We start from the raw sequence: 21265 nt of genomic DNA, 5'->3' as shown, positions 1-21265 counted from the left end.
ACTCGGCCGCACGGTTGCAGCCGGATCCCGCCACTGGAAGGGACGGCTGCCGGGCTGTGGCCATCCCTTCCATGATAAACTAGTGTGTGCGGCACGGCTCCCTGGCTGTACGGGATTTCACCGTCCGGCAGGAGCCGGAGTGTGTGAAACCAGCCTAATGGTTCAAACCAGGACGATTGTAAGAAAGACAAAACCACGTACAAACTCCACAGAGCTGTAGGTGGCACAAAAGGAGGCTGAATATGAAGGACTCCTTGGAGAAAGGTCTGAACCTCCGGTAAGACAGCCAATTTCTTCTGGAAGAATATTGACAGGGCCGAAATCTGGACCTGTAATGATCCCAAACGTAGGCCCAGAGAGATGTAGTTGCATTTCTTTATAACAATAATTCTAATATTATTATATTTAGTAATATATATAACCAGATAGATGCAGACACATTTCTCATTAATATTCCTATTACAATTATTATTGGTATTACTAATTATTATATTTATTTAAAATTGTATAACTAGCATACTGTAAGCACATGTATGCCTATTATATTACATACATTATTATAATTATTTATTTAGTAACATATAACCAGAGCCACATGCACAGTATTGTTATTAGTAACATATAACCAGAGCTGCAGCTTACTTAATTCGGTGCAGCTTCAATTTAAAAATATTGTATTATGACATCACAAGTAATATGACATCACAAAGCCATTATAAGTGTCTCCCATGCACAGGCCACTCATTTGCTGATAAGTGGATACAAGGTAAAGTATGAATTCTGAACTCTGTGCATGCTACATTATACTATAATTATTATATGATTATATTTATTTAGTAAAGTAACTAGAGAGATGCAGGTGCATTTCTTAATAACAATAAGGCGCAGTATTGTTATTAGTTAGTAACATATAACCAGAGCTGCATGCACAGTATTGTTATTAGTTAGTAAGATATAACCAGAGCCACACGTGCAGTATTGTTATTAGTTAGTAACATATAACCAGAGCTGCGTGCGCAGTATTGTTATTAGTTAGTAACATATAACCAGAGCTGCATGCACAGTGTTATTAGTTAGTAACATATTGTATAACCAGAGCTGCATGCCCAGTATTGTTATTAGTTAGTAAGATATAACCAGAGCCACACGTGCAGTATTGTTATTAGTTAGTAACATATAACCAGAGCTGCGTGCGCAGTATTGTTATTAGTTAGTAACATATAACCAGAGCTGCATGTGCAGTATTGTTATTAGTTAGTAACATATAACCAGAGCTGCGTGCGCAGTATTGTTATTAGTTAGTAAGATATAACCAGAGCCACACGTGCAGTATTGTTATTAGTTAGTAACATATAACCAGAGCTGCAAGCAGCACAGTATTGTTATTAGTTAGTAACATATAACCAGAGCTGCATGCGCAGTATTGTTATTAGTTAGTAACCTTTAACCAGAGCTGTATGAGCAGTATTGTTATTAGTTAGTAACATATAACCAGAGCTGCATGCGCAGTATTGTTATTAGTAACCTATAACCAGAGCTGCGTGCGCAGTAATGTTATTAGTAACATATAACCAGAGCTGTATGTGCAGTAATGTTATTAGTTAGTAACATATAACCAAAGCTGAATGCGCAGCATTGTTGTTAGTTAGTAACATATAACCAGAGCTGCAGCTTACTTAATTCGGTGCAGCTTCACTTAAAAAAAAAAAACTGTATTATGACATCACAAGTAATATGACATCACAAAACCATTATAAGTGCCTCCCATGCACAGGCCACTCATTTGCTGATAAGTGGATACAAGGTAAAGTATGAATTCTGAGCTCTGTGCATGCAACATTATATTATAATTATTATATGATTATATTTATTTAGTAAAGTAACTAGAGATATGCAGGTGCATTTCTTAATAACAATAAGGCGCAGTATTGTTATTAGTTAGTAACATATAACCAGAGCTGCGTGAGCAGTATTGTTATTAGTTAGTAACATATAACCAGAGCTGCGTGAGCAGTATTGTTATTAGTTAGTAACATATAACCAGAGCTGCATGTGCAGTATTGTTGTTAGTTAGTAACATATAACCAGAGCATCATCCGCGGTATTGTTATTAGTTAGTAACATATAACCAGAGCTGCATGCAGCGCAGTATTGTTATTAGTTAGTAACATATAACCAGAGCTGCATGTGCAGTATTGTTATTAGTTAGTAACATATAACCAGAGCTGTATGTGCAGTAATGTTATTAGTTAGTAACATATAACCAGAGCCACATGCACAGTATTGTTATTAGGTAGTAACATATAACCAGAGCTGCATGTGCAGTATTGTTATTAGTAACATATAACCAGAGCTGCAGGCGCAGTATTGTTATTAGTAACATATAACCAGAGCTGCAGGCAGTATTTTTATTAGTAAGTAACATATAACCCGAGCCACACGTGCAGTATTGTTATTAGTTAGTAACATATAACCAGAGCTGCATGCACAGTATTGTTATTAGTTAGTAACATATAACCAGAGCTGCAGGCAGTATTGTTATTAGTTAGTAACATATAACCAGAGCTGTATGCACAGTATTGTTATTAGTTAATAACATATAATCAGAGCTGTATGTGCAGTATTGTTATTAGTTAGTAACATATAACCAGAGCCACATGCACAGTATTGTTATTAGTTAGTAACATATAACCAGAGCTGCATGCGCAGTATTGTTATTAGTTAGTAACATATAACCAGAGCTGCATGCACAGTGTTATTAGTTAGTAACATATAACCAGAGCTGCAGGCGCAGTATTGTTATTAGTTAGTAACACATAACCAGAGCTGCGTGCGCAGTATTGTTATTAGTTAGTAACATATAACCAGAGCTGTATGCGCAGTATTGTTATTAGTTAGTAACATATAACCAGAGCTGCATGCAGCGCAGTATTGTTGTTAGTTAGTAACATATAACCAAAGCTGCATGCACAGTATTGTTGTTAGTTAGTAACATATAACCAGAGCTGAATGCTCAGTATTGTTATTAGTTAGTAACATATAACCAGAGCTGCATGTGCAGTATTGTTATTAGTTAGTAACATATAACCAGAGCTGCATGTGCAGTATTGTTGTTAGTTAGTAACATATAACCAGAGCTGCATGCGCAGTAATGTTATTAGTTAGTAACCTATAACCAGAGCTGCAGGCAGTATTGTTGTTAGTTAGTAACATATAATCAGAGCTGCAGGCAGTATTGTTGTTAGTTAGTAACATATAACCAGAGCTGCATGTGCAGTATTGTTATTAGTTAGTAACATATAACCAGAGCTACATGCGCAGTATTGTTATTAGTTAGTAAGGTACTCTTTACTTAGAAGGGCGCCCACGATTTTGATCGTGGGCATCGTTAGTAAAAAATCTCGGGCATCTCGGGGATTGAATGCACTAAAAAATCGGGTGCGATCAACCGACGAGATGCCCGAGATTTCCCATAGGGAACAATGTTAAATGTCTCAATTGACCCAATTTTCCTGTTCAATGCCTCAATTGACCCGATTTTTCCATAGAAAACAATGTTAAATGGGCCACAGAGGCCAAATAGGCACCCTGAAGTGTATAATGGCCACCCGAATTGTTAACGCCACCCCACGATCAACGTCAACCCGATGCGTGGCGAGCGCAGCGAGCCCGCGAGGGGCGGCGGTACGCGTCCTACGACCTTTTAATACCCCCACTATCCACGTCGGCGTGGAGTTGAGAATAGAAAGTGTGGCGAGCGCAGCGAGCAACCGAGCCCGAAGCGTGGCGAGGGTACGCGGACAGCTGTGAAGCCCGCGAGGGGACGCGGATACCTGTGAAGGTATCCGCGTCCCCTCGCGGGGCTCGCTGCGCTCGCCACGCTTCGGGCGCGGTGGCTCGCTGCGCTCGCCACACTTTCTATTCTAGACTCCACGCCGACGTGGATAGTGGGGGTATGAAAAGGTCGTAGGACGCGTACCGCCGCCCCTCGCGGGCTCGCTGCGCTCGCCACGCTTCGGGTTGACGTTGATCGTGGGGTGGCGTTAACAATTCAGGTGGCCATTATTCACTTCAGGGTGCCTATTTGGCCTCTGTGGCCCATTTAACATTGTTTCCTATGGAAAAATTGGGTCAATTGAGGCATTGAACAGGAAAATCGGGTCAATTGAGACATTTAACATTGTTCCCTATGGGAAATCTCAGGCATCTCGTCGGTTGATCGCACCCGATTTTTTAGTGCATTCAATCCCCGAGATGCCCGAGATGGGCGCCCTTCTAAGTAAAGAGTACCGTTAGTAACATATAACCAGAGCTGCATGCGCAGTATTGTTATTAGTAACATATAACCAGAGCTGCGTGCGCAGTATTGTTATTAGTTAGTAACATATAACCAGAGCTGCATGTGCAGTATTGTTATTAGTTAGCAACATATAACCAGAGCCACATGCGCAGTATTGTTATTAGTTAGTAACATATAACCAGAGCTGCAAGCAGCGCAGTATTGCTATTAGTTAGTAACATATAACCAGAGCTGCATGCGCAGTATTGTTATTAGTTAGTAACATATAACCAGAGCTGCATGCAGCGCAGTATTGTTATTAGTTAGTAACATATAACCAAAGCTGCATGTGCAGTATTGTTATTAGTTAGTAACATATAACCAGAGCTGCATGCAGCGCAGTATTGTTGTTAGTTAGTAACATATAACCAGAGCTGCATGCACAGTATTGTTATTAGTTAGTAACATATAACCAGAGCTGCATGCACAGTATTGTTATTAGTTAGTAACATATAACCAGAGCTGCATGCAGCGCAGTATTGTTATTAGTTAGTAACATATAACCAGAGCTGCATGCAGCGCAGTATTGTTGTTAGTTAGTAACATATAACCAAAGCTGCATGTGCAGTATTGTTATTAGTTAGTAACATATAACCAGAGCTGCATGCAGCGCAGTATTGTTGTTAGTTAGTAACATATAACCAGAGCTGCATGCACAGTATTGTTATTAGTTAGTAACATATAACCAGAGCTGCATGCACAGTATTGTTATTAGTTAGTAACATATAACCAGAGCTGCATGCGCAGTATTGTTATTAGTTAGTAACATATAACCAGAGCTGCATGCGCAGTATTGTTATTAGTTAGTAACATATAACCAGAGCTGTATGCGCAGTATTGTTGTTAGTTAGTAACATATAACCAGAGCTGCATGCACAGTATTGTTATTAGTTAGTAACATATAACCAGAGCTGCATGCGCAGTATTGTTATTAGTTAGTAACATATAACCAGAGCTGCATGCAGCGCAGTATTGTTATTAGAGTGAGCCACAATGTTACTGGTAACAAACCCCATACAGCAGGGGTTCCCCACCTTATAGAATCCTATCACCATTGAGCATTGAAATGTTTTCACAAAAGCTGCATGTGCAGTATTGTTATTAGTTAGTAACATATAACCAGAGCTGCATGCAGCGCAGTATTGTTGTTAGTTAGTAACATATAACCAGAGCTGCATGCACAGTATTGTTATTAGTTAGTAACATATAACCAGAGCTGCATGCACAGTATTGTTATTAGTTAGTAACATATAACCAGAGCTGCATGCGCAGTATTGTTATTAGTTAGTAACATATAACCAGAGCTGCATGCGCAGTATTGTTATTAGTTAGTAACATATAACCAGAGCTGTATGCGCAGTATTGTTGTTAGTTAGTAACATATAACCAGAGCTGCATGCACAGTATTGTTATTAGTTAGTAACATATAACCAGAGCTGCATGCGCAGTATTGTTATTAGTTAGTAACATATAACCAGAGCTGCATGCAGCGCAGTATTGTTATTAGAGTGAGCCACAATGTTACTGGTAACAAACCCCATACAGCAGGGGTTCCCCACCTTATAGAATCCTATCACCATTGAGCATTGAAATGTTTTCACGACACCCCTAGGCCAAATGTTTGAGAAATTCAGAGTAAAATATTAAATGATGTAAATTGTGTTTATTTGGCATCCTCAGTTATATGGTGAGGGACAGGATTAGCTTCTGCTTGTCCACATGTGTTTTGTGCAGCTACCAGCACTTTTTTTGCCTGTTCCATGGCCCATAATTTGAATTGGTCCTGAACCACCAGCCAATGGCGCCCCTGCAAATGTCTCAAGGCACCCAAGGGTTGGGAACCACTGCAATAGAGACTCTCTCAGCCAGTAGGGTAGGAAAGTGCTGCTGTAGGTGCCCCTTTGTAATGGTCAATTGTTATATGTGAATTGCTGTCACTGATTTATATATCTTTTATTTGTATAGTATCGGTAAAAGACTGAGGAGGCCAGTGCCCATATATCACAGAGGCTGCCGCGGCCCCCGGGCCATCTGATTGGCCATAGCTGGCCATGGACAATTCAAACATACCGCAAGTGCCTCAAATACAGCTGGCACCCGTGATGCTGCAACAACAACTAACTGAGAGGGTAAACGCTCCACCATCTCGCATCCCCGTGAGGTGGGCATCAGTGCCGAAAGTAGCTGCGACGGCACCCACAACAGTCACCAGTGCTGAGGCTCCAAGTGGACCTTCCACAATAACTAGTGGTCCATTCAGACGGAACAACACATATATCATAAAGAGTTCCAGCAGGCCTGATATGAAGAACATTGTGGAAGGCACCAACACTCCCACATTCAGACGGAACAACACATATATCATAAAGCGTTCCAGCAGGCCTGATATGAAGAGCATTGTGGAAGGCACCAACACTCCCACATTCAGAAGGAACAACACATATATCATAAAGCGTTCCAGCAGGCCTGATATGAAGAGCATTGTGGAAGGCACCAACACTCCCACATTCAGAAGGAACAACACATATATCATAAAGCGTTCCAGCAGGCCTGATATGAAGAGCATTGAGGAAGGCACCAACACTCCCATCAGAACCAGCGCTACTGATGTCGCCATCACCCAGAGCACAGGAAAGGCCACGAGCCACAATAGCTGCGCCCCCAGAAATACCATGAAAGGGGCCATAAGATCATTCTTTAGAAGGGCCATCAGAGACCTCTCGCCCCTGCAGGAGAACAACTTCCATCTCAGCATATTTGGGATGTGGTGCGGTGAACAACTAACCGCACCAAGCTTATAAAATGGGAATCTCCACCGAAGCTACGATGAAGATTATATACACCACCGTTACTACAGGAGCCATCACCACTCCTCAGTCATCATCACTGGAAACTGACACCACCATAACGTTTGGTAAAGCATGGTGGCTTCTGTAATGCCACTTGAGCCTTTACCTAAGGTTATGGTGGTGTCAGTCTCCAGTGATGATGACTGAGTGGTGGTGATGTCTCCTGTAGTGACTGTGGTGTCAATAATTATTATTGTAGCATAGTACCATAATAAAGCATCCTGCACCTATTGTACCAGTGTTCTTGTGTTTTATGTACTTCCAAAATATAAAGGTATCATTACGTGTATAATGTGGCATAATACACGGCTTATTAAGTGTACAGTACAAGGGGGTCTGCTGACATCAGAAATAGAACGTTAGCAGGAAGAAGCACAATAGAGGTAAATGAAAGCACCGCTCCCTATCACACTCTTCATATAACATTATATAGGTTCTCCAGACATCAGTTCTTCATTACACCCGGCTGGGTCTCATCCTAGCCTTCTGGTTATCTTCACCGCTACCCCTTCTGTGTTCTCCTGTCTATATGGGGTGACAGAGAAGTTCTGAGTGGTAAGAGAGCTAGGGGCAGGCAGTGCTGGGGACAGTGAGAGGGCTAGGGGCAGGCAGTGCTGCAAGTGGTGAGAGGACTAGGGGCAGGCAGTGCTGCAAGTGGTGAGAGGGCTAGGGGCAGGCAGTGCTGTGGGTGGTGAGAGGGCTAGGGGCAGGCGTTGCTAGGGGAAGTGAGAGGGATAGGGGCAGGCAGTGCTGTGGGTGGTGAGGGCTAAGGGCAGGCAGTGCGAGGGGAAGTGAGAGGGATAGGGGCAGGCAGTGCTGCGGGTGGTGAGAGGGCTAGGGGCAGACAGTGCTGGGGAAGTGAGAGGGATAGGGGCAGGTAGTGCTGGGGGTGATTAGAGGGTTAGGGGCAGGTAGTGCTGGGGGTGATTAGAGGGTTAGGGGCAGGCAGTGCTGGGGGTGGTGATAGGGTTAGGGGCAGGAAGTGCTGGGGGCAGGTAAGGGATGAGTGGATATTGCTGGGGCAGTGCTAGGGGTGGTTGGGAGGGTTAGGGGCAGGCAGTACTGGGGGTGGTGAGGGCTAGGGACAGGCAGTGCTGGGGGTGGTGAGAGGGCATGGGGCAGGAAGTGCTGTGGGCAGGTAAGGGATAAGAGTGGATATTACTGGGGCAGTGCTGGGGGTGGTGAGTGCTAGGGGCAGGCAGTGCCGGGGGTAAGGAGCAGGTTAGGGGCAGGCAGTGCTGGGGGTAAGGAGCGGGTTAGGGGCTGGCAGTGCTGGGGGTAAGGAGCGGGTTAGGGGCAGGCAGTGCTGGGGGTAAGGAGCGGGTTAGGGGCAGGCAGTGCTGGGGGTGGTGAGAGGGTTAGGGGCAGGCAGTGCTGGGGGTGGTGAGAGGGTTAGGGGCAGGCAGTGCTGGGGGTAAGAAGCGGGTTAGGGGCAGGCAGTGCTGGGGGTAAGGAGCGGGTTAGGGGCAGGCAGTGCTGGGGGTAAGGAGCAGGTTAGGGGCAGGCAGTGCTGGGGGTAATGAGCGGGTTAGAGGCAGGCAGTGCTGGGGGTATGGAGCGGGTTAGGGACAGGCAGTGCTGGGGTTAAGGAGCGGGTTAGGGGCAGGCAGTGCTGGGGATGAGGAGCGGATTAGGGGCAGGCAGTGCTGGGGGTAAGGAGCGGGTTAGGGGCAGGCAGTGCTGGGGGTAAGGAGCGGGTTAGGGGCAGGCAGTTCTGGGGGTAAGGAGCGGGTTAGGGGCAGGCAGTGCTGGTGGTATGGAGCGGGTTAGGGGCAGGCAGTGCTGGGGGTAAGGAACGGGTTAGGGGCAGGCAGTGCTGGGGGTAAGGAGCGGGTTAGGGGCAGGCAGTGCCGGGGGTAAGGAGCGGGTTAGGGGCAGGCAGTGCCGGGGGTAAGGAGCGGGTTAGGGGCAGGCAGTGCCGGGGGTAAGGAGCGGGTTAGGGGCAGGCAGTGCCGGGGGTAAGGAGCGGGTTAGGGGCAGGCAGTTCCGGGGGTAAGGAGCGGGTTAGGGGCAGGCAGTGCCGGGGGTAAGGAGCGGGTTAGGGGCAGGCAGTGCCGGGGGTAAGGAGCGGGTTAGGGGCAGGCAGTGCCGGGGGTAAGGAGCGGGTTAGGGGCAGGCAGTGCTGGGGGTAAGGAGCGGGTTAGGGGCAGGCAGTGCTGGGGGTAAGGAGCGGGTTAGGGGCAGGCAGTGCTGGGGGTAATGAGCGGGTTAGGGGCAGGCAGTGCTGGGGGTAAGGAGCGGGTTAGGGGCAGGCAGTGCTGGGGGTAGGGTGCGGGTTAGGGGCAGGCAGTGCTGGGGGTAAGGAGCGGGTTAGGGGCAGGCAGTGCCGGGGGTATGGTGCGGGTTAGGGGCTGGCAGTGCTGGGGGTGGTGAGGGTTAGGGGCAGGCAGTGCTGGGGGTAAGGAGCGGGTTAGGGGCAGGCAGTGCTGGGGGTAAGGAGCGGGTTAGGGGCAGGCAGTGCTGGGGGTTGTGAGAGGGTTAGGGGCAGGCAGTGCTGGGGGTAAGGAGCGGTTTAGGGGCAGGCAGTGCTGGGGGTAAGGAGCGGGTTAGGGGCAGGCAGTGCTGGGGGTAGGGAGCGGGTTAGGGGCAGGCAGTGCTGGGGGTAAGGAGCGGGTTAGGGGCAGGCAGTGCTGGGGGTAAGGAGCGGGTTAGGGGCAGGCAGTGCTGGGGTAAGGAGCGGGTTAGGGGCAGGCAGTGCTGGGGTAAGGAGCGGGTTAGGGGCAGGCAGTGCTGGGGGTAAGGAGCGGGTTAGGGGCAGGCAGTGCTGGGGGTAAGGAGCGGGTTAGGGGCAAGCAGTGCTGGGGGTAGGGACAAGAGTACAGCGATTGGGGATAAAGGGATTAAGACACTATGAAGGTCGACATACATTAGGTCAACCATTAAAGGTTGACGCATCAAATAGGTCAACATGGCTAAGGTCGGAAGGTTGACACACGCATTAGCTGGACAATAGGAAGGTTGACAGTCATGTAGTTGCTGTTCATATAGAAGATACCTCTGAACTACTGGGTTACAAGATTTGGGAGGGGCCCCCGCACTTAGGACCTTATTCTGGTTGACATGCAGCACTGCAAAGTTCTCAGCGCTGCCTGTTTTTTTAAGCCCGCCCACTCCTCGCATTGCCGCCTGCCCCCCTTCACACGGCAAATTCGCCCACATAGCTCCGAATGGATGATTTGCATAAACATCCACTGGCAGCCTCGGGGGCGACACCCACATCACTCGATAATCGCTGACCATCGAATGATGTGGAGCGGACACACAAACACTCAGGAGTCTTAGCTTGGCGTTCGTCCTGTAGGAGGACAGGACAGCAGCTGACATCCGGTTATGTGGCTGCCCACCCCCGGCCCCCGCCTCATCCTGGCATTACCATGAGAACGCCCAGCATTTTCATGGTAAAGCCCATGAAACGCTGGGCTTTCCCATGGGCACATCCCCTTGCAGGCCGCCCCACTCCCCCTGCCGGCACTGTTGTGTGCGAGCGCCCGCGAACACTGTATTCGCCTTGGCCGCTTGCACACAGCGCATGCACAGAATAAAAACATTGCGCTCCCATGCGAATTCAACCAGAATCAGGCCCTTACTTTGCCCCCTGTGCAGCACAATTCATAGACGTCATTCTGGAGCCAGACCTGCAGCGAGTCAGTCCGGGGCCCAGTCACAGAACCCACACACTTATCGTTTGTTTATTACATTGAGTTATTGTAACATTCCAGCCCTGCTGCATAAATGAAGTGACCATGCGCCTTCCTCGTGGCAAGTATGACCCTGGTAACTGTGCCCGCTCCAGGCCTCTGTTTCAGCAATTATGCCCAGTGACCAGCGTTGGTGGGTAAAAGGTAAGAATAGTCTAGATGGGCACAGTGAGTGGCATGGGCCCACCCAAACTCATGGGCCTGTGCGTTCCTACACCCTGCACACATTATAGAGCCCCCGCCAACTAGTGCATTTCATCGGTAACTCACTATAAACACTTTCACCCTCTCCGCCTGTGCCAACCAATGGTGCTTTAAAGCCGGCCCTGCATAGCCACTAGGATAATGATTAGGGCATGCATGGCAAGCCTAGGGCTGTCTCAGCAGCAGGATTGGGATGGGCCAGCAGCTGTTTGTGGCAGCACGTGACCTGGTAGAGTCAGGAACCTGTGTGTGTGGCAGCGGGTTAGGAGGTTGTATGGCCTACAATAACAGAAAGGTGGGTGATCCTCAAAATATGTGCAAAACGGTGTTAGTTAGTGTATAACATCCAATGGGTATCACCCTACCCACAAAAAAGGATACCGCAGTGAATTACAATAAGACAAAAAGACAAGTGTAGGGTCTATTATTTAACAATTAATCACACAAAAAAATGATACATACACAATACATTTATTTTGTGGAGGAATAGACAGTGGGTATTTGTGAACTTTTCTTTATTGTTTGTGATTCCACTTAGACGCAAATCATATGGAATAAAGACTTTGAAAAAACAGTGTGTAGTATTGTCATATAAATATCCACAGTAAGAAAGGATAAATTGTCCAACACTTCATACAGATAATAAGAGTAGTGTACCCAAGTCACAATGAGACGTCTCCAGCCAGATGCAATAGCGTCCGAGTTCGGTGGCTGGGCGGGATGCCGTACGAAATCGGATGTTTTTTTTTTAAAGGGGCAATAATTTACAAGGCAAAACCATGCCTTTTAAATGATCACATCCTGCACGGCCACTGAACTCAGATGCTATTATAATGTGGTGTCATGTGAATAAGCTGCAATACATTATAGTGCAATGTGAATAAAGAGCAATATAGTGTGGTATAATATGAATAAACTGACACTACTGTGTAATGTAATATGAATAAGAGGTGCTACTGTGAGGTGTAACATGTATAAGGTAAAGGTCTGTTCACACTGCAAACAGCAAACCGGCAATATTGTTGGTTCCTGATGTCATTAGTGGCGCGGCAGAGCGGCGGCGCGTCATCGGGGCGGGGGAGGAGGCAGAGCTTAGAACTGGTGATGCTCCAAGTGCTGCCTCCTCCACAGTGTGAACGGGAAATGGATCGCTCAACCCGTTTAACCCGTTCACACTGCACAGCAACACGGCAATGAGCCGGTAAGAACTCTGATTTCTTACCAGTTCTTATTGCCGTGTTGCTACCTCTTTGCGGCAATGTATCCAGTAATTAGTTGCGATGTGAAAGGGTATCAGGGACACTACTGTGGGGCATACCGTGACTAAGGGACACTACTGTGTGATTCAATGTGTCAAAGGGACACTACTGTGTGCCATTCTGTGACTAAGGATCGTAATGGACACTGATGTGTTAAGTAATGTGAATAAAGGACACTATTCTGTGATATAATGTGAATAAGGGACACTACTGAGTGATGTAATATTAATAAGGGTCACTATTGTGTGATATATTGGTAATAAGGTTGCATTAAGACTAAAACATATAGAAAACCTACAACAGTTATATTGGCACAACAAGCCAACACCACCCTAATTGGCATGAAGCCACCCCTAGGACAGGTTTCCAGGATAAAAAGAAACTGTTCAGAACTCGCAGTTTGTGAGGAACAAATCAGTGAAGTTTCTGAAGTATATATATATATATACTGTATACTGTGCCTGTGTATATGAGGTGGGGGTAGTGAACATAGTATATATACTGTGCCTCTATATATGAGGTGGGAGTAGTGTATATATTATATATACAGTGTTTGTGTATATGAGGTGGCAAGAGTGTGTATATATATATATATATATATGTCCTCTACGAAACGCTGCCATCTGCTGGCAGAGAGTGAAACTACATTCTTCTCACACAGAATGTAGCTGACTACCTTTCAAAGCTTTTGCTATAATACAGGGTTGCCTACTGTCACGGACCCACCGGTCGCCTGCTCCGATACGTCAATCTGAGCAGCTCCGGCCGTGACTGGGGTTCACTTTGGACTCTCAGGTCCTTTACTTGAGGTACACTGCCACCAGCCAAAACCTGATTTTAGCGCTTGAAACTGCGCAAGGGGCGGCTTGGCTCGCACCTGACCGCACAATACAATATACAAATGGTAACACGCTGGAGCATTCTCTTCTGAGGCTAATGAGTCTTAAGAACACAGAACCAGGACTGAGAATATGTATTATTTATTCCTAGAATACTACAGAGCTTTAGAAAATAGTTACAAAATATTACAATGATTTTAAAAGTACACACACGATTAAATGCAATTTCAGAAATAAAATAAAAGGGAAAAATGACAGAACCGTATCTTACACTTAAGTACCAATCCTGACGTGGAGGGGGTTCTCCACAAGAAATCTCTGGGGCTTACAGCCTGTTTGCTAGACCCCCAGGTAATGACACTGACTAAAGGGAGAAGGGTCTTAGTTATACCTTGAAGACTCCCTCATCCCTCCCACCCTTGGGATTTGACTCTTTCCATGCTGATCACTTTTCCCTGGATAAATGAAGAATTGGTCCACTGCTGTGAAGTAGATTTTACACATTCCTCAAGTGATAAGAGGTAATTTAGTGGAGGGCCAGAGCAACTTTGGCCTGTTGGCTGGACACTATTGCTCTCCCCCCAATCTGGTTTATGAGGGGTCTCAGATCTTATCTTACATCCTAACTCCAGAGGAGTCCACAGATGTCAAACAGAGGGAATACAGGCCTCAAACTCAAACCCGGGTCACCTACAGTTTACCCACATAATAAAAGACCTGTCCTGATTCCAATACTCACAGGAGACATAACTTTACAACAATATCAGACATACATTGATCGAACAGATAATCATAACAGGAGGCATACGTTAATTTGATCGATCACCTGATCTTATCGTTACACCTCCCCCTTTTAAAATGGCGCACAGAGGCGGTGACCCACATCACCGTCTCATCAGTGCGCTATTAACTACATCACCTGGACGGGCAGCAGTGGTCTCTGTGCTGAGACAGACTGCCACTGATTCTGCTGAATTTGTACAAACACTTCCTTATACTTGACGTCTGTCATGGCACCACCTGACGCCATAGCCGTAGCTAGGGTGGGCAATGGGCATAGTCCCTGTCCTTCTCGCAGGAGATGGCAAACTAAAAGCACACAGGTGTCCTCGAACCCATAGTCAGCTCCCACTATAGCTGTGTCCATCCCGGCTGGTATTGACACAGCCCACCACAGCTGTGCGTCGGACTCCTGGACACGGATTCTCCCCTGCAGCTGGCAGTTTGGCCTTACTCACTGAGATCAGTACCAGACCATTCTGCCACACCCCAAATGGCCATCCCCCTGGTTTGTAGACATTCCAGAACCTCTGCTTAGCTTTGGCAGCCATAAGGTGACTTTGGGCCAATGCTAGCAGGGATTGTAATGTTCCTTGGAACAACATAAGGTAACCTATAATTAGGATGAACATCAGTTCAGCCATGGGCCTAATCTTGTCATCCTTGTCCCCTGGGACTCGTAACTCAGCACGTTTAACTATACCACAGATGTGGGGCATTCTCCCAGCACTATATACAGACTTAAACATGTCTTCCCAGCACCTCTCCTGAGTTGACTGACCCCCCCTCTCCTTCACTGGGGGCAAGGTCCACTCACTCAACACCTCACACCTCATCCTTTTGTGAGGAGATTCGCTCTCTGTGTCTGTGTGTGTAAATTGTGAAGGGGGGCACGTTTCTGCAAGGGGGAATACCAGCAGGTCATTGTCCCCTGTCTTGGGAACATCCCAGCTCAGCCTTTCCGAGGTTAATGGAGCTTTGTTTACCTGTGCTTCGCGGGCCCTCCTACCCTTCTGGTTACACACAGCAGCTTCCCTACTAGCCACTGGCTCTATTCCTGAAACAACCCTCTCACTGTACCCAGGGGTATCTTTCCCACTTCCCAGGTATGGGGCAGCCTGTGCAGGGTTGGGTATCAGTTCTGCATGGAAAGCCAAGCTTTCCATGGCAGTCCAGGACACCTTCCTGAGCCTGACCTTCCCTCCCAGACCCGCAGGTTCTGTGGCTGGGGTGGTGCCACTGAGGTTCTCAGGAGAGGCCTCCGTTATCCAGTGACGCTGGAAAAATGCACTCTCTGAAGGATTCTTAGTGTCTGGAGGGAACCCCTGCTGTGTTCCTGTATCTGTGTTTGTGTGGCTACAGTAAGGAGGGGGGTTTTGGGGAAAAGCTGCAGTAAGGGACACTCTCTCCCTATCTGACAGGTCTACAGTGCACACAGGACCCACCGGGTCAATTATTATACCTGGTACCACATTTCCCACAGTAGCGCAAGACATCACATTATCAACAGTAACATCAATATCATAACCTGGGGAGACATCCTGCAATACCTGCAAATCAGCCTGTGCATCTTCCACAACACATGGGGCCCATCCTGCTGGCTTACAATTGCACCATGGCAAACCCTCTATAACTGGATCCCATTGTCTCTGAGCAGGAATGGGGTTATCTGAGCATGTTGTCACCATTAACTTATTGGCAGGTACATGCTCTGCCTGCAACCAACTCAGATCTGTCCCATTTGTACAGTTAGTGTCCCCTGGCACCATGTCACAACCAGACATCACTGGAGGAACAGGGTTAACTCCTAGCACAGCAACCTTAATGACATCACCAGCAGCACTCCTACCACGGGTGAGTGAGGGTGTCTCATTCCCAACTAGTTTAGGCAGGGTTGCCGACTTTCAGAAAATCCTCTCCGGGAGAAGCCCGGAGAGGAAGCTTTCATGACGATTTTTTGGGGGCGGGGCTTAACCGTGACGTCATTAAGCCCCGCCCCCATTACGGGAAATAGACTAAATAACTGATATCCATGGAGGGGGCGGGGCTAAAACGTCACGATTGTGCCGTTTTAGCTCCGCCCCCTCCCCTGAGACCCGCGGATTGCGGCATATGAATGCCGCGATCGGGGGGCTCAGTGGGGGTCCCCCTGATTCCGGGAGGGTTGCCCACCCTTCCGGGGGCCGGGAGGAAGGACCCGATTTTCGGGAGACTCCCGCAAATTCCGGGAGGGTCGGCAACCCTGAGTTTAGGGCATTCATTTAACCCCACAAACTGGCAAGGATTACCCACTATACCTGTCTCTAACTCACCCTCCACCTCCACAGAAGGTACGGCACTATCACAGATCATCCCAGGGGCTTCACACAAAATAGCAACATTGCAATGTTCAGTATGGTTACATACTACCTGAGATGCATCATATGGTTCAGAAGGGTTAGCGACAGCGGGGACAACATTGACAGATATGTGTGGAGTTAATAAAAGTCCCACATCAGTAGTCCCACACATACTTGTGTGCATACAGTTAGAAAGTCCCATTCCTATTTCCGACATAGTCTCTTCCCTGCATACTTTCACTATGCAGTCAGCCTCTTCCGGCAACAAATCTGGAGCAACGGGTGGGAACATGCTGCTCACATCTTCCAGCAGTTTAAACTGGGCCTTGTGATGTGATGTCTCTGGAACAGGTTCCACACCGATTGTAGCAGGCCGGGGTACCATGTCCATGAGGGAAACCTTGGTAGGCTGTGTCGTTGGTTCCATAGCTGGTGATAGAAGCTGTTCTAGGCGATTCCTTTCAGCATCTGCCCAGCGGCACTGCTCTTTCCACCATGGGGTATCAAGCTTTTTACAATCATAAGCATATTGCTGCGCTATTTCAAAACAGTCTGTCAGGTCTCTCAGCAGCAACCAAGGAGTCGCATCGGGACCCCAGGTTAAAAACTCAGCGCGATACATGCCAAAAACATTGCGCTCATCGTTTTGTGCATGGGTGAGCCGCTTGATTATCTCCCTGCGGGAATTGTTGGGGCAGGAGATACCTTGCAGCTGACATTCTGCAGTGAGTTCTTCTGGGCTCATAAGGCTAAATGGATAATCATCACAATATGGGTCAGAATACTCACTGGGCTCTTCTGGTGCTGTAGGGGATTGGTACTCTGCAACCTCCGTGACTGCCACACATCCTACAGTCTCTTTGGTACTAGCAGAGATGTCAGCTCTCTGAGTATCGGCTGTAGTGTCCAGGGCCAGCTCATTACTCACAACCAAGCTGACACTCACTTGGCTTCCTCTGTCTGCTTCCAAGACAGGGAACTGTGCATGACGCAGTCCGGTGAAATTCGCGTCAGCAGTCATTTGGGACCTCCGTCCCTTGTTAGGCTCCCCATGATTGATAACAGAGTCCACATCATGATCCAACACATTATTTACTTCCGCAGACAGTAAAAGTTCAGTACGAAGCCCATCTCCTGCTAACTCAGTAGCCACGGCAGATAAAGTCTCACGTAAAGGTTCGCCATCATGATGCCCTGTATCATCCTCCACTGGTTCACCAACAGCGATCAGCCCTCCGAGCCTCACCAGTTCCAACTGGTACTCACGCTCGGCCTGACGCTCTGCAGCCTCAGCCTCTCGTATGGCTTTGCGCTCCTCAGCCTCTCGTACGGCTTTGCACTCAGCAACCTCAGCCTCTCTGTCGACAATGGCTTGGCAGTGCTGCACCAGCTGCAAAGCGAATACGGGGTTCACATTCTTCATTTGCCTGCTAGCAGCTAGAAGGTCGCTCTGCAGTGTAGACTTTCTGGGTCCAGCAGAAGTGTTTGACCCTGGAGCTGAATTGTTTGTAAGGTCCAGTGCTGACTGAGCCCCTGGGGTAGGATTGTCCATGGACTGGTTTCCTCCAGCAGCTAGAGTCCGATCGGCATCCACTAGTGCCTGAATCAAACGTTTTCTACTCTGGCCAGACCAAGGGATATTTCTCTGAAAACACATGACCGCCAGGTCATCTCTCCTCATCTGCTGGTAATCAGCCATCCTGAGTCTCACACTTGTCAAATAAAATGCTAGGAAAGAAAAACAAGAGAAGGGAGGGAACAGAAATTGCATCCACTGTGTAACTTTTGAAACTATAGTAAAGCTCTGAGTTCTGATTCTGGTGATGTGGGTATTTCTCACAAAATTCTACCCACACTCACTTAAGTTCGTAAAGAGAAAAATGAATTCTCCACCCCACCGCTTGCCGCCAAATGTCACGGACCCACCGGTCGCCTGCTCCGATACGTCAATCTGAGCAGCTCCGGCCGTGACTGGGGTTCACTTTGGACTCTCGGGTCCTTTACTTGAGGTACACTGCCACCAGCCAAAACCTGATTTTAGCGCTTGAAACTGCGCAAGGGGCGGCTTGGCTCGCACCTGACCGCACAATACAATATACAAATAGTAACACGCTGGAGCGTTCTCTTCTGAGGCTAATGAGTCTTAAGAACACAGAACCAGGACTGAGAATATGTATTATTTATTCCTAGAATACTACAGAGCTTTAGAAAATAGTTACAAAATATTACAATGATTTTAAAAGTACACACACGATTAAATGCAATTTCAGAAATAAAATAAAAGGGAAAAATGACAGAACCGTATCTTACACTTAAGTACCAATCCTGACGTGGAGGGGGTTCTCCACAAGAAATCTCTGGTCGCTTACAGCCTGTTTGCTAGACCCCCAGGTAATGACACTGACTAAAGGGAGAAGGGTCTTAGTTATACCTTGAAGACTCCCTCATCCCTCCCACCCTTGGGATTTGACTCTTTCCATGCTGATCACTTTTCCCTGGATAAATGAAGAATTGGTCCACTGCTGTGAAGTAGATTTTACACATTCCTCAAGTGATAAGAGGTAATTTAGTGGAGGGCCAGAGCAACTTTGGCCTGTTGGCTGGACACTATTGCTCTCCCCCCCAATCTGGTTTATGAGGGGTCTCAGATCTTATCTTACATCCTAACTCCAGAGGAGTCCACAGATGTCAAACAGAGGGAATACAGGCCTCAAACTCAAACCCGGGTCACCTACAGTTTACCCACATAATAAAAGACCTGTCCTGATTCCAATACTCACAGGAGACATAACTTTACAACAATATCAGACATACATTGATCGAACAGATAATCATAACAGGAGGCATACGTTAATTTGATCGATCACCTGATCTGATCGTTACACCTACTTTTTAAAAATCATTTCAGGGAGAAATGTGAAAGGCATGGGGCGGTGGGGCGGGCCTTGCGTCACCAGAAGGCGGGCCTTGCATCACCAGGGGGCGGGCCTTGAGCCGACCACTGTATAATAGACTACAGGTGAATGCATTGCAGCTGGAGATGCCCTGCTGGGAGTTGTGGTATGCCAAGAACTGGAGAAAAGGGCATACTGCGACTTGTAGTGCCAGTATGCAGGGACAGGTGGTAGACGCTGGGGAGGGGGGGGGGGCGGCTGCGACATTACTGTGACTTGTACTAGCCTGAACTGTAGCAGAAGAGGTGGTGGGGGAGGGGGGGAACAATTGAAGCTGTACACTGCTGCAGCAGCAATGGAGGCCTGGAGGGGGGAGACGGAGCGGAGCTAATGAATAATAAGCAACAGGGAGGAAAACAAGTAGCCAGCCACAACTAAGCTCAGCCTGACTCTTAGTATTCTTACCACTGCCGCTGCCCGGCGGCGCCCGCTGCTCCTCAGTCTGGCCACTGTTTTAGTACAGTAGCACAATGAGAATGACTGCTCCCAGAACAGAGAGCAGCTTGTTTTGCCAAGCCAGGCAGTCCTGAACTGAAAGAGCAGGACGTGTAGCCAAGCCAGGCACCCCTAAAGTGAAACTGAACTAGGGATGGCCATTGTTGCAGTGGTGTAACTATGAAGGGTCCAGGCAGGGCCGCTGACAGGGGGGTGCCGTGGGTACAGCTGTACTGGGCACCGGCCTCTGGAGTGGCCCAGGCAGCTCCCCGCAGTGGCACAGAGCCACCCCCCGCACAGCGCCATCCCCAACCGGGGGACCCCCAGCCAGGCACGCACAATACACAGTGCAGTCTGCAGAGCGCTGAGCCTAGGATACAGAGGGGCTCGGCACTCTGCAGGCTGTACTGTGCAGTGTGCGCTCCCGACCATCCGTGAAGGAGGGAGATGCCGCTGCTGGTTGCTGCTGGTAAGTAATGGTAATTACCGGTCGGTAGAGGGAGGCAGGGTGTGGGTGGGCGCCTTGGGGGAGGGGGGGTGCCACTGGGGGCCCGGACTGAAGGTCAGGCCCGGGCCCCAACATTTCTAGTGGCGTCCCTGGGTGCAGGGGATGCAGCGGCTATGGGGCCGGCTGCTTGGGTGGCCCCATGGGCCCTGCAGTCAATACCCTGGACCCTTTTGAGTTTGTAGAGCCCTTACTTATTAAACAATCATTGAGGTGCCACTCGCCGAGTACAGGGCAGGGAAGGCAGGAGGAGGTATGGTACTGATATGTCAGTCAGGCTGCATACAGCCCCACACTAGAGGGCGCTGCAGCTACCTTTTAAAATTGCCCGGTGGCTCCTTCACATGAGGAGCAGTCATCTCTCCTGTCCTGTAGCAGTGTGCTGTGCAGTGCATGGCCGCAGGGACAGAGAGGAGGGAAAGCAATTTAGCACTCCTCCCCAGCTTCTTCCCCCAGGCTGCGCAGCAAGGCACTTCCACACCCGGTGCAATGCCCAGAGGATGGCTCCTAAACCCAGGCAGGTAAGCGGTTGGGGTTGAGGCGATGTGCTGCTGCTTAACCCCAATCCCCCTTCCTGTAGCACATTACATGTTTGGCCCTCATCCTCACCACTCCCAGGCTGCTTGCGCGCCCCCCCCCCCCCTCAACTGTCAGCCTGCGTCACCCTTCTCCCATGTTTTCCTTTGACACCCACTCCTGTGTGGCTGTGACCAGAGCCGAATTTCCCATTAGGCACGTGAGGCACGTGCCTAGGGGCGGCACATGTTTGGGGGCGGCACTTGGGTGCCTGTGATAGTACTGTAAGCCCAAAATGTACCAATAACTGCAAAATATCCACTGTACTGTACTATATTCCATTTTAAATAGAGTGTAAATGGATAGGACATGCAGATACTGCCCCTATAAACTGTCCTACTTAGTAAACATTATTGTTGTGCCTAGGGGCGCCCTCATCCCTAAATCCGCCCCTGGCTGTGACTCCCCCTCCCTCCTTACAGGTGACAGCCTGCCCTAATTCTCCCACCTGTGTGTGCTTGTGACCCCCCTCCTTGCTAGCGACAGGC

Source organism: Crinia signifera, unplaced genomic scaffold, assembly GCF_055691185.1.
Source record: "Crinia signifera unplaced genomic scaffold, ASM5569118v1 HAP2_SCAFFOLD_172, whole genome shotgun sequence".
Taxonomy (NCBI): domain Eukaryota; kingdom Metazoa; phylum Chordata; class Amphibia; order Anura; family Myobatrachidae; genus Crinia; species Crinia signifera.
The sequence above is the reverse complement of the archived record's forward strand: the minus strand, read 5'-3'. Positions refer to the sequence as shown.